The 15121-nt window shown below is 51.0% G+C and overlaps 1 pseudogene; it reads right to left on the reverse strand.

The window, feature by feature from the left end:
* Window positions 1-2801: 2801 nt before the first annotated feature.
* On the reverse strand, window positions 2802-5991 carry LOC140193393 (uncharacterized; annotated as a pseudogene).
* Window positions 5992-15121: the final 9130 nt, after the last annotated feature.

Raw genomic sequence — 15121 nt, forward strand, 5'->3', positions numbered from 1 at the left:
TATCTGCCTTTATTTGCTGTAAGGCAGCAAGCACATCCTCCCCTTAAATCTCTTTGCTCTAAATGGACAAACCTCTGTTCTGATACTGTGCCCTCTAGTCCTAGACTCCCCCACTACAGGAAGCAACTTCTCATCCTCTCTATATCGACTCTTTCTAGGCCTTTTAAAATTCAAACATGGAAACATTGAAAACCTACAGCACAATACAGGCCCTTTGGCCCACAATGCTGTGTCGAACATGAATTTACTTTAGAAATTGCATAGGGTTACCCATAGCCCTCTAATTTTCTGCGCTTCATGTACCTATCTAGGAGTCTCTTAGAAGACCCTATTGTATCTGCCACCACCACCGTCACTGGCAGCCCATTCCAAGCAACTACCACTGTCTGTGTAAAAAACTGACCCCTGACATCGCCTCTATACCTACTTCCACGCACATTAAAACTTTGCCCTCTCGTGCTAGCTATTTCAGCCCTGGGAAAAAGCCTCTGACTATCCACACGATCAATGCCCCTCATCATCTTATACACCTCTGTCAGGTCACCTCTCATCCTCCATCGCTGCAAGGAGAAAAGGCCAAGTTTACTCAACCTATTCTCGTAAGACATGCTCCCCAATTCAGGCAACATCCTTGTTAATCTCCTCTGTACCCTTTCTATGGTTTCCACGTCCTTCCTATAGTGAGACGACCAGAACTGAGCACAGTACTCCAAGTGGGGTCTGACCAGGGTCCTATAGAGCTGTAACATTACCTCTTGGCTCTTGAACTCAATCCCACTGTTGATGGAGGCTAATACACCGTCTGCCTTCTTAACCACAGAGTCAACCTGCACAGCAACTTTCAGCGTCCTATGGACTCGGACCCCAAGATCCCTCTGATCCTCTGCACTGCAAAGAGTCTTATCATTAATACTATATTCTGCCATCATATTTGACCTACCAAAATGAACCACTTCACACTTATCTGGGTTGAACTCCATCTGCCACTTCTCAGCCCAGTTTTGCATCCTATCGATGTCCCACTGTAAACTCTGACAGCCCTCCACACTATCCACAACACCTTCAATCTTTGTGTCATCAGCAATTTTACTAACCCATCCCTCCACTTCCTCACCCAGGTCATTTATGCAAATCACAAAGAGAAGGGGTCCCAGAACAGATCCCTGAGGTACACCACTGGTCACCGATCTCCATGCGGAGTATTAGCCATCAACAACCACTCTTTGCCTTCTGTGGGCAAGGCAATTCTGGATCCACAAAGCAAGGTCCCCTTGGATTCCAAGCTTCCTTACTGTCTCAATAAGCCTTGCATAGGATACCTTATCAAATGCCTTGCTGAAATCCATATACACTACATCTACAGCTCTGCTGTCATCAATGTGTTTAGTCACATCCTCAGAAACTTCAATCAGACTTGTAAGGTACAACCTGCCTTTGACAAAGCCATGCTGACTATTCCCAATCATATTATGCCTCTCCAAATGTTCATAAATCCTGCCTCTCAGGATCTTCTCCATCAATTTACCAACCACTGAATATCCTGGGCTATTTCTACTCCCTTTCTTGAATAAGAGAACAACATCTGCAACCCTCCAATCCTCCGGAACTTCTCCCATCCCCATTAATGATGCAAAGATCATTGCCAGAGGCTCAACAATCTCCTCCCTCGCCTCCCACAGTAGCCTGTGGTACACCTAGTCTCGTCCCGGAGACTTATCCAACTTGATGCTTTCCAAAAGCTCCAGCAGATCCTCTTCCTTAATGTCTATATTCTCAAGGTTTTCAATCTGCTGTAAGCCATCCTTACAATTGCCAAGATCCATTTCCGTAGTGAATACTAAAGCAATGTATTCATTAAGTACCTCTGCTATCTCCTTCGGTTCCATACACACTTTTCCATTGTCACATTTGATTGGTCCTATTCTCTCATGTCTTATCCTCTTGCTGTTCACATACTTGTCGAATTCCTTGGGGTTTTCCTTAATCCTGCTCACCAAGGCCTTCTTATGGCCCCTTCTGGCTCTCCTAATTTCATTCTTCAGCTCCTTCCTGCCAGCCTTATAATCTTCTAGATCTCTATCATTACCTAGATTTTTGAAAAGCTTTCCTTTTCTTTTTGATTAGATTTTCAACAGCCTTTGTGCATCATGGTTCCTGTACCCTACCATCGTTTCCTGTCTCATTGGAATGTAGCTATGCAGAACACCACGCAAATATTGAGTAGATTTTAATGAGGTCCCTCTCCCTCATTCTTCTAAACTCCAGAGAGTATAGCCCCAAAGCCTCCAAATGCACCTCATATGTTAACCCTTTTACTCCTAACATCATTGACATATACCTCCTGTGGAACCCTTCCAATTCTTTCTTAGATATGGGACCCAAAATTGCTCACAATCTTACAAATGTGCTCTGACCACCAGACCCTCCAGACCACCAGTGGTACAACAAGCTGGACACTTAGGGATTGGATTATTACTTTTCTGTAGACTATGTTTTTTTCTAAAATTGTAATCATATTTGTGCCACGTGCTATGTGCAGTGTGCTGTGTGCTGTTGGTGATGTGCTTTGCACCTTAGCCCTAAAAGAACACTGTTTCATTTGTCTATATTCATGTATGGTTGAATTATAATTATACTTGAACTTGAACTTGCTGTGTACATACGTCTACTGATGCCTCTGGACACATCTTCAGTGATGTTCCTGGAATCTATGGGTGTTTCAAGTCTTTCAACATCATACTCCCTCCTCCATGTGACCCAGCCGGGGCTGATTAGACCCCAGCTTGTGTCCAGATGTCTAGCTACTTATGACTCCATGGCTCCCCTCTTTTGAGCCACAGCCATCCTGAGGCCCTCTCTGCCACTTCAGTGATACTGCGGATGGCTCTCCTCTTCCACTCTCCTTCCATGCCCAAATTGCTGAAGGCTCTAACTAAGGAAAGGGCTGCGAATCCCCTACAAACAACCTCCACTGGGAGACACCTCACTCTCCATCGAGCCAACTGACAGGTGTTGACCAGTCCTGCATACTTGGAGAGCTTCCTTTCAAAGGCCTCTTCCAAGCGATCTTCCCATGGGACCGTCAGCTCCAGCAGCACCACTGGCTTAGTCGACTCAGACACTAGGACAATGACTGATCACTGGGTGCTGGCTGCGATATGGTTGGGGAACTTCAGCTGCCGTTCTAGGTCCACCAACAGCTGCCAGTCCCTTGCAGAGGTCAGGATGCCTGCAGATGTTCTTTTGGCAGGTATTGGCTGCTCCCCAGCTCTGACAAAGGCAATGGTCTGCTTGGAGGGTCGGGACTGCTTCGCCCACTCAACTCCTGCGCTGACGGTTTCAGCGATGGTCTTCAGGACCTGATCATGCCTCCACCTGTACCGTCCCTCACCAAGTGCCCTTGCACAGCTGCTGGGGATGTGCTCCACGGTTCCTTGCTTGGAGCACAGTGACTCTGCCTTGCCCCATGTGTGCAGGTTTGATGGGCTTGGAAGCACATCATACACTGCCTGGATGAGAAATTGGATGCGGTGTGCTTAAGCTTTCCAAAGATCAGCCCAGTCACTTTCCTCTCAACCGCATTCTCCCATCTTGTCCAAGCTCCCTGTTGCTTCATTCCCACCACCTGCAGGCTCTCATCTCCTCCACTACTGCTCTCACCTCCTCCTGAACTAGACGATGCCTTTCCTTCCCTCTGGTGTCCATTTGGGGAGTTGGAAAGGATCCTAGCCCAGCTCGATCTTGTGTGACCACTCCCACCAGCCTCCTGTGACGCAGCCTCGTGTCTGCCTCCTGAACAGCTTCCTCTGCCCTTCACTTCCTGCCAGTAATTACTTGGATCCCTGCTCTAGCCACTTTCGGATCGAGTCCCTATAACGTATCATTTCTCTGACTCCTGTTACCTTGAATTCTTCCTCCAAGGATTTGAAGGTCAGCTGCAGTTTGTTGTGGTATCCATACAGTGCGATGCTGCTCAGGCTCTTTGACAGCCCCAGCCATTTCCTGAGGTGGTTGCAAATCCTCTTCTCTAAGGTTTCGACTGTCGAGATCGGAACTGCATAGACGAGGAGGGGCCACAGGATTCTGGGAAGAATGCCATGCTGATACACCCAGGCTTTAAACTCCCCAGGTAGGGCAGACTTGTCCACAGATTTCATCTAGCCATCCAACTTGGTGCAGGTCGCCTGAATGGATGTTGTGTCCTTAAAGAGCTGTCAAAAATCTTGCCTAAGCTCTTGACTGGTTTTTCTGTGATGGTTGGGATGGCTGTGCCTGCAATGCTGAACCAGAACTTGTTCTCCACCTTCCCTTTCCTCAGGACCATCGATCTTGATTTGGCTGGTTTGAAACGCATCCTGGCCCACTCCACCAGCTTTTCGAGCCCCTGCAGAATCCACCGGCAGCCTGGGACTGATTCTTGGTGACTGTGAGGTCATCCATGAATGCCCTGATAGGTGGTTGCCATTGAGTGGATTTCATTCTGGGCCCTCTGCACTCTGGTTCAGCAGATTTAGTGAGCATGTTCATGGCTAGGGAGAACAGTGTCCCTGCGATAGTGCACCCTGTGATGGTGCCGATCTCCACCTTGAGCTAGGTTTATGTAATTGTTCCTGAAGAGACGCTCATCCTGAAGTTGCTGTAATAATCAGCGATAAGGTCTCTGATTCTGCTAGGGATGTGAAATTTGGTCAGTGTGAGCTGCACCAGCTTGTGCAGAATGGAACCATATGCATTTGCCAGGTTGAGCCACAACACTGACAGGTTGCCCTTGTTCTCCCTGGCCTCCCTGATGAGCTATGTCACCACACCGGTATGCTCCAGACAGCCTGGCATCCCTGAAATGCCACCCTTCTGGACTGATGTATCAATATAGGTGTTCTTTGCTCAGTAGGTGCACAGCCGATTGGAAACAGCACTGAAGAAGATCTTCGCCTCAACACACAGCAGGGAGATGATGTGAAACTGATCTATCTGAGTAGCACTTTCCTCCTTCAGGACCCACACCCCTTCAGCCACTCTCCACTGTTCTGGGATCTTCCCCCTTCTCCAGAAGATTCTCAGGATCTTCCACAGATGCAGCAGGAGTTTGGGGCAATTCTTGTACACTTTGTACGAGGTGTTGCTTGGTCCTGGAGCCGAGCTTGTCCTTGCTTTGCGGACGACCTCTCTGACCTCCTTTAGTTGCAGCTCTGACATGTCGAACTGCACATCTGGTTCAGGTGGGTCTATTAGGATGTTGCACTCTCCCAACTCCTGCTCTCTTTCAGGATCATTATGTATCTTCTTCAGATGTTGGTCTATGTCTTCCTGCGAACAGGCCAGTTTCCCACTGTGCTTCTCCCCCAGCAACTCCTTGGTGAACTTGAAGGGGTTGGCAATAAAGGCAGCACGTTTTCGGGCCCTTTCACGACACTGCCTCCGATGTCACTCTGCCTGGCGAAGGACCCTGATCTTCTTTCGTAGTATGCACATCAGCTGGCCCAAGCCAATCCTCTCCTCTTCTCCTTCCTCCTTGTATTGGGACTTCAGTGCTTTCATCCCCTGCCTGATGTTGTGAATCCTCAACGCTCTTTGGTTCTTTGAGTAAGGTGCTTTGGAGCCTTTCTTCTCCTCTTCTCCGAACCGTTCAGCTGCGATGCTGACAATGATTGTTGTCATGGCTTGCAGCTTCCTATCAACCCCTCCCTTCACCGTTGCCTCCAGAATTTGATTGACATCTTCATCAAACTGCTTCCACAGTGAAGTCATGTTATCTGCAGGCCATTTGATCCGCCTCCTGTTAGACTTGACGTTAGAGGGATTAGTTTGCAACACTTGGAGTTTCCGGGCACTATGGGGTGACTCTGGGCCTGGCATCTCCTTCGTCTCACCAGGTTGGACACCTGCTCATTGTGCTGCTCCTGCTCCCACCAGACACTTCATCCTCGCTTGGTGGATCTTCAAGCCGCGATCGTTCTTGTAGATTTTGCCACAGGCACGCTGCTTGCTCATAGTCGTTCATTCATTGCCTGGGTCTGATGTCGTTGTGTCCGTCTGACTGGGGTGCTCATGCTCCCCCACTCTTGGGCACCCTTGGGGGAATTTGACCAAGACTTAGAAAGATATAAAAGGATCGGGTCCTATTCAGAAAAAAGCAGGATTTATGTAGGGGAGCAAAATTAGATTTGGCTGACTTAAAGCACAGTAGAATTCCTATGCAATGTTGAAATCATTATTACCCTAATGCACTGAATAGATAGTTAATCTCTGACTTAGTAATATGGTGACTCTTTACTATTCCTCTTTTGCAGATAATTTTAAAAGCCGTCAAGAACATGGAAGTAAGTTAGTCCACAAAACCAAGGAAAAGTTTGAAGTCAAAATGAATAGCAGATACTAACAGTGGAGTTCAGAACTGTGACTGAAGGAGGAGCAGAGAGCAGATTCTGGAGGCGTGAAAGACACCCAGATGGTATGTTGGTATGGTGGACCCAGGACAGGTCCTCTGAAATAATAACATTTAGGAATTCGTGTAGGTATGCTCAGTGATTGGGAGACATTAACCCATGATGGACTAGGCCATATCCAAGCAACACACAAAAAATGCTGGAGGAACTCAGCAGGCCAGGCAGCATCCGTGGAGAGGAGTTAACAGGTGACATCTTGGGGCAAGACCCTTCAATGGTCCTGAGGAAGGGTCTCAGCCCGAAATGTCCACTTACTCTTTTTCATAGATTTTGTCTGGCCTGCTGAGTTCTTATATTATTTTGTGTGTGTTGATTGGATTTCCAGCATCTTCAGATTTTCTTGTGACTGCGCCTTATCCATTACTTGTTGGAGGATTTTTTGTTTAGGGGTATTTGTGTTTTTATACCAGACTGTGAAGCAGACAGTCAATATATGCTCCACTACACATCCATCAAAGTTTTAAAAGTTTCAGATGTCATGCTAAATCTCCAAAAACTCCTAAGGAGATATTATTATGCACTCCTCATAATTGTACTTATGCCCGAATCCAGGACATGTCACAACCATGGATTTGACAGTGCAGTAGATACGGCAACTGTGCTTGAAAATTTGCACGTGTCAGGTAATTATTATTTAATCGTGATAGTATTTAACACCATTCTTGCCGTCATAGTGCTTGTCGAGACTTGGACAGAGCATAACAACGCTTCGCTGTTGTTTTGCATTCAGCCTTCCCTGAGCTATTGGACTTTCAAATCCACTGACTCTGAAGACTAGCAGTATTTGTTTAATGTTTAGATGTTCTTTTCAGCTGCAGTGTGGGCTTCGTTTTCCTTTTGAGAGTTTTAGTTAATGGCCCTGTTTGGCCTGGCGTTTATGTTTTATCTTCCCTTTAACGCTGTTTGTATTAAAGTCTGTGAACTATCGACCTACTTCTGTGTCTCTCATTCTGCATTTGGGCCATATCCAAACCCGGTAACACCAAGTCTTGAACAACAAAGATGAACCCAGCAGAGAGAGAGCAGCTGACCTTGGCCATGAGATTCATTGGCCAGGTAGGAGACAAGCTACAGGCATTGGAATCTGTTCTCAGTGAAGTTACGGAGGCAACGAGGCAGATAATCTTGTGCTGACAAGCCTGGTCTCACTTGGAGGAACAGGTATCGTCCCTAGCCGCAGCTATTCAACAGCTCACCGCAGAAAATCAGACTCAAGTGTCTGCGATTTCCCCACTCACGGCCGCAATCCACAAACTCACTGTGACCAGCCAGCATCAGCTGACAGCCATTAACATTCTCGCCCAGCTCAATTCAGCAGCTTCAGGCAGCCTCAGTCCCACTCCCAGCATCTCGCAGGTCCTCCTTTTCTGCTGCCCTGACAATCTCTGCTACTAATGCTCCCGATCCCAGACCAGATCCGACTCCCATGACTGTTCAAGAACTGAGTATTCCACCACCAGGCAGATATTCTGGTGATCCCGATGGTTCCAGGAAGTTTATTCCCAATGCGAGCTGACATTCTAAATCCAGCCTGGTCGTTTTGGTGATGATGCGCAAAAATTGGCATACATGGTCAATCTTCTTGATGCACCTCCACTCAGCCTGTTCAATGCTTTACAGGAGCTAGGATACCCCGCAGCCCAGTTGTTCCGACATTTCCTGGCAGAGTTAAGGAGGGTTTTTGATCTTTCAGTACGGGGTCAGGAGGCTGCCCATTGATTCTTGGACCTGCACCAAGGCAGAGGAAAGGTGACAGCCTCTGCAGTCAAATTCCGTACTCTTGCAGTAGAGACGGGATGGAATGAGAGATCTCTCATCACAGCCTTCCAGCATGAACTGAATGCACGAGTCCGGTTTGAGATTGCTGTCCGGGACGAGCAGGATAGTCTGGATGACCTGATTAATCTGGCTTTTCGAGTTGACAACCGGGTAACTGAGTGGTGCAGGGAAAGAATGGTTCAAACTTCCTACACGCTGCCAGATCACCGTCTTTCCTTGTCCTCTCCCTCTCCCTCACCTGATCACCATCTTTCCTCACACTCTCCCCCTCCCTCACCAGATCACTCTTTCCTTGCCCCCTCTCCCTCCCTCACCTGATCACCATCTTTCCTCACCCTCTCTCCCTCCCTCACCAGATCACTGTCTTTCCTCACCCTCTCCCCCTGCCTCACCTGATCACCATCTTTCCTCACCCTCTCCCCCTCCCTCAACAGATCACTGTCTTTCCTCCCCCTCTCCCCCTCCCTCACCTGATCACCGTCTTACCTCACCCTCTCTCCCTCCCTCACCTGATCACCATCTTTCCTCACCCTCTCTCCCTCCCTCACCTGATCACCGTCTTTCCTCAGCCTCTCCCCCTCCCTCACTAGATCACCATCTTTCCTCACCCTCTCTCCCTCCCTCACCAGATCACCATCTTTCCTCAGCCTCTCCCCCTCCCTCACCAGATCACCATCTTTCCTCACCCTCTCCCCCTCCCTCACCAGATCACTGTCTTTCCTTGCCCCCTCTCCTTCCCTCATCAGATCACCATCTTTCTTCACCCTCTCCCCCTCCCTCACCAGATCACTGCCTTTCCTCACCTCCTCTCCCTCCCTCACCAGATCACCATTTTCCTCACCCTCTCCCCCCTCACCTGATCAGCATCTTTCCTCACCCTCTCCCCCTCCCTCACCTGATCACCGTCTTTCCTCACCCTCTCCCCCTCCCTCACCTGATCACCATCTTTCTTCACCCTCTCCCCCTCCCTCACCAGATCACCATATTTCCTCACCCTCTCCCCCTCCCTCACCAGATCACCATCTTTCCTCAGCCTCTCCCCCTCCCTCACCAGATCACCATCTTTCCTCACCCTCTCCCCCTCCCTCACCAGATCACTGTCTTTCCTTGCCCCCTCTCCTTCCCTCACTAGATCACCATCTTTCTTCACCCTCTCCTCCTTCACCAGATCACTGTCTTTCCTCACCCCCTCTCCCTCCCTCACCAGATCACCATTTTCCTCACCCTCCCCCCCCACCTGATCAGCGTCTTTCCTCACCCTCTCCCCCTCCCTCACCTGATCACCGTCTTTCCTCCCCCTCTCCCCCTCCCTCACCTGATCACCGTCTTACCTCACCCTCTCTCCCTCCCTCACCTGATCACCATCTTTCCTCACCCTTTCTCCCTCCCACACCTGATCACCGTCTTTCCTCAGCCTCTCCCCCTCCCTCACTAGATCACCATCTTTCCTCACCCTCTCTCCCTCCCTCACCAGATCACCATCTTTCCTCAGCCTCTCCCCCTCCCTCACCAGATCACCATCTTTCCTCACCCTCTCCCCCCCCTCACCAGATCACTGTCTTTCCTTGCCCCCTCTCCTTCCCTCAACAGATCACCATCTTTCTTCACCCTCTCCCCCTCCCTCACCATATCACTGTCTTTCCTCACCCCCTCTCCCTCCCTCACCAGATCACCATATTTCCTCACCCTCTCCCCCTCCCTCACCAGATCACCATCTTTCCTAACCCTCTCTCCCTCCCTCACCAGATCACCGTCTTTCCTCAGCCTCTCCCCCTCCCTCACCAGATCACCATCTTTCCTCACCCTCTCCCCCTCCCTCACCAGATCACTGTCTTTCCTTGCCCCCTCTCCTTCCCTCACCAGATCACCATCTTTCATCACCCTCTCCCCCTCCCTCACCAGATCACTGCCTTTCCTCACCTCCTCTCCCTCCCTCACCAGATCACCATTTTCCTCACCCTCTCCCCCCTCACCTGATCAGCGTCTTTCCTCACCCTCTTCCCCTCCCTCACCTGATCACCGTCTTTCCTCACCCTCTCCCCTTCCCTCACCTGATCACCATCTTTCTTCACCCTCTCCCCCTCCCTCACCAGATCACCATCTTTCTTCACCCTCCCCCCCCTTCACCAGATCACCGTCTTTCCTCAGCCTCTCCCCCTCCCTCACCAGATCACCATCTTTCCTCACCCTCTCCCCCTCCCTCACCAGATCACTGTCTTTCCTTGCCCCCTCTCCTTCCCTCACCAGATCACCATCTTTCATCATCCTCTCCCCCTCCCTCACCTGATCACTGCCTTTCCTCACCTCCTCTCCCTCCCTCACCAGATCACCATTTTCCTCACCCTCTCCCCCCTCACCTGATCAGCGTCTTTCCTCACCCTCTCCCCCTCCCTCACCTGATCACCGTCTTTCCTCACCCTCTCCCCCTCCCTCACCTGATCACCATCTTTCTTCACCCTGTCCCCCTCCCTCACCAGATCACCATCTTTCTTCACCCTCTCCCCCCTTCACCAGATCACCGTCTTTCCTCAGCCTCTCCCCCTCCCTCACCAGATCACCATCTTTCCTCACCCTCTCCCCCTCCCTCACCAGATCACTGTCTTTCCTTGCCCCCTCTCCTTCCCTCACCAGATCACCATCTTTCTTCACCCTCTCCCCCTCCCTCACCAGATCACTGTCTTTCCTTGCCCCCTCTCTCACCAGATCACTGTCTTTCTTCCCCCTCTCCCCCTCCCTCACCAGATCACTGTCTTTCCTTGCCCCCTCTCCCTCCCTCACCAGATCACCATCTTTCTTCACCCTCTCCCCCCTTCACCAGATCACTGTCTTTCCTCACCCCCTCTCCCTCCCTCACCAGATCACCATTTTCCTCACACTCTCCCCTCTCACCTGATCAGCGTCTTTCCTCACCCTCTCCCCCTCCCTTACCTGATCACCGTCTTTCCTCACCCTCTCCTCCTCCATCACCTGATCACCATCTTTCTTCACCCTCTCCCCCTCCCTCACCAGATCACTGTCTTTCCTTGCCCCCCTCTCACCAGATCACTGTCTTTCTTCCCCCTCTCCCCCTCCCTCACCAGATCACTGTCTTTCCTTGCCCCCTCTCCCTCCCTCACCAGATCACCATCTTTCTTCACCCTCTCCCCCTCCCTCACCAGATCACTGTCTTTCCTCACCCCCTCTCCCTCCCTCACCAGATCACCATATTTCCTCACCCTCTCCCCCTCCCTCACCAGATCACCGTCTTTCCTCACCCCCTCCCCCTCCCTCACCAGATCACTGTCTTTCCTTGCCCCCTCTCCTTCCCTCACTAGATTACCATCTTTCTTCACCCTCTCCTCCTTCACCAGATCACTGTCTTTCCTCACCCCCTCTCCCTCCCTCACCAGATCACCATTTTCCTCACCCTCTCCCCCCCCACCTGATCAGCGTCTTTCCTCACCCTCTCCCCCTCCCTCACCTGATCACCGTCTTTCCTCACCCTCTCCCCCTCCCTCACCAGATCACCATCTTTCTTCACCCTCTCTCCCTCCCTCACCAGATCATCTTTCCTGACCCTCTCCCCCTCCCTCACCAGATCACTGTCTTTCCTTGCCCCCTCTCCTTCCCTCACCTGATCAGCGTCTTTCCTCACCCTCTCCCCCTCCCTCACCAGATCACTGTCTTTCCTTGCCCCCTCTCCTTCCCTCACCAGATCACCATTTTCCTCACCCTCTCCCCCTTCACCTGATCAGTGTCTTTCCTCACCCTCTCCCCCTCCCTCACCAGATCACTGTCTTTCCTCACCCTCTCCCCCTCCCTCACCAGATCACTGTCTTTCCTCACCCTCTCCCCCTCCCTCACCAGATCACTGTCTTTCCTTGCCCCCTCTCCCTCCCTCACAAGATCACCATCTTTCCTCACTCTCTCCCCCTCCCTCGCCACCCAGCACCCAGCCCACAGAGGAGCCCATGCAAGTAGGGCACGTGTGCCTGTTCCAGCAGGAACGAGAGCGGCGCCGGAGAACAGGTTCCTCCCTCCATTGTGGTGATCCAGTACACGTTCAGGCGACATGTACCAAGGGTCCAGTAGAAAGGAATACCCATCAGCAGGGAGGGGAATCCTGATGGGTCGGTTCTCTCTTCAGTCAGCTTCCCCTAATTCTGTAATGCTCGCAGCTTCCTTGTCGTGGAGGTCTCAGTCCCATGAACCTAAAGCGTTTATTGACTCCGGTACAGCCGGGAATCTTATAGCCATCCCTCTTGCTCAAAGGTGGAGAGTTCCAGCTCAGGAATTAAGATCAACGTCATGGCGCTGGACGTCGTCCGCTGGGAATCGGCCAGATCCACCTTTCCACCCAACCCCTCCAACTGGTGCTCGAAGGCAACCATCATGAAGAAATATCTTTCTGTCTGGTTAACTCACCTGAACTGCCACTGGTACTTGGTCTCCCCTGCTTATCCCGACATAATCCGCGGATCGATTGGTCTCTGAAGGTACTCCTACAGTGGGGACCGGCATGCCCGTCTGCCTGTTTGGGTCCAGCTCAAGTTCCATCCCATGAATCCTCTCCTTTGTCAGCTAAGGATGTGGATCTGTCTGGGATTCTGGCTGAAAATGCGGATCTCCTTGATGTTCTCAGTAAAAGAAAGGGCACCACCCTGCCCCCACAGCGGCCATACGACTGTGCCGTAGACCTCCTACCCGGCACTAGTCCTCCCCGGTGCCGGCTCTTTTCTCTGCCTCATCCTGAAACAGTGGCCATGGAGGAATATAAGAAGGCATTGAGCATGGGGTTTATCCATCCGTCAACCTCGCCAGCAGGAGCAGGCTTCTTTCTTGTGAGCAAGAAAGATGGCAAGCTCCATCCCTGCACCGATTATCGGACCTTGAACATCACAGTGAAGAACCTCTACCCTCTTCGCTTTCTGGAGTCTGCGTTTGAACATCTCCAGGGAGCAACAATATTTTCAAAGTTGATCCGCGCAATGCTTACAATCTGATTCGCATAAGGGGATGAGTGGGAAATGGCTTTCTGCACCTCTAAGGGCCATTATGAATACCTGGTGATGCCTTTTGGTGTATTCTGTATTTCTGATGCTGTATTCCAGGCCTTTGTTAACGATGTGCTCAGGGACTTGTTGAACCAGTTTGTGTTTGTGTATTTAGATGACATCCTTTTCTACTCCTGCTCTCATCAGGAGCACATCCAGCATGTCTGGAGAGGACTCAGATGCCTTCTTGAAAATAACCTGTACGCCAAGCCAGGTGTCATTTCTGGGCTATACACTTACCCCATCCAGTGGTCAAATGGACCCTAGTAATGTTCAGGCAGTTGCAGAGTGGCCCAAACCGTCTACAGTCAAACAGGCACGACGCTTCATGGGGTTTGCGAACTTTTATCGCTGCCTCATCCAGAATTCCGGCTCTATCGCGGCTCCAATAATGCACTCACCAAGAAGACCTCGGCAGGATTCCATTGGACGGATGATGCCGACCAAGCGTTTTCGGAATTGAAGTGACGTTTAACCACTGCCCCGCTGCTGCAGCACCCAGACCCATCTCAGCCATTCATTGTTGAGGTGGATGCATCCGATGTCGACATTGGAGCTGGTCTCTCTCAGCGCTCGTCTGTGGATAGCCGGCTGCACCCTTGTGTCTTTCTTTCCTGTCACTTGACTCCGACCAAGAGGAATTATGACATTGGGAACCGGGAGCTTCTGGATGTCAAGGAGGCCCTGGAGGAATGGCTACACTGGCTGGAAGGGGCAGAGCATCCATTCTTGGTCTGGACAGATCACAACCTCTCCTAAATTCAGGATGCTAAGAGACTCAACTCACGTCAAGCCCGGTGGGCTCTCTTCTTCACACAGTTCAATTTCATCCTCACTTATCGTCCCCCAGCCAGAATACAAAGGCTGACGCTCTCTCCGGGCAGTTCGACGGATCTGAGGACAACGGCGAACCAGAGCCCATTCTTCCTCGCTCGTGTATCACTGCTCTGGTGATCTGGGGAATCGAGGCAGAGGTGACGGCCGCCCAACAATCAGATCCAGGCCCAGATTGTGTTCCTCCCAACTGGCTGTTTGTCCCTGCTGCAGTGCATTCCAAACTGTTGGAATGGAGTCGCTCCTTCTGTCTGGCTGGACGTCCAGGAATTCAATGGACTCAGGAGTTTATAAAGAGACAATTTTGATGGCTATCTATGTCCCAGGATGTCCACGACTTTGTATCTGCCTGTCCCACCTGCACTCGGAACAAGACATCACGCCAGCGTCCTGCGGGTCAGTTATGTCCACTGCCTGTGCCTCACCTCCCCTGGCTCAACTCACAGTAAATTTCATCACTAGTCTGCCCCCATCTAATGGAAACGCCACCATTTTGGTCGTTGTGGATTGATTTTCCAAGGCTGCCCACTTCATTGCCCTCCCCAGCTCCCATCGGCTCGTGAGACTGCCACACTCATGGTTCAACATGTGTTCAGGCTCCATGGCTTTCCTCAAGACATAGAGTCTGATCGTGGTCCACAGTTCACTCCCTGCTTTTGGAAGGCTTTCTGCTCCCTTGTAGGAGCCATGGCCAGTCTCTTGTCTGGCTTCCACCCCCAATCTAATGGCCACACTGAGAGAGTGAACCAGGAGTTGGAGACAACCCTGTGCTGTCTTGCCTCTTCCAACCCCACGTCCTGGAGCTCCCAATTGGTTTGGGTAGAGATCGCCCACAATAATCTCCAGTCGTCCTCCACTGGTATGTCTCCCTTTGAATGCCAGAAGGAATTCCAGCCCCCGCTCTTCCCTGATCAGGAGAGCAATGCAGGAGTTCCTGCTGCCGAACAGCTGATCCAGCGCTACAAGCGCACCTGGAGATGAGCCAGGGCTTCTCTGCTGCGCACCCAAAGACAACATTCCCAGCAGTCT

This window comes from Mobula birostris, unplaced genomic scaffold, assembly GCF_030028105.1.
Source record: "Mobula birostris isolate sMobBir1 unplaced genomic scaffold, sMobBir1.hap1 scaffold_601, whole genome shotgun sequence".
NCBI lineage: Eukaryota > Metazoa > Chordata > Chondrichthyes > Myliobatiformes > Myliobatidae > Mobula > Mobula birostris.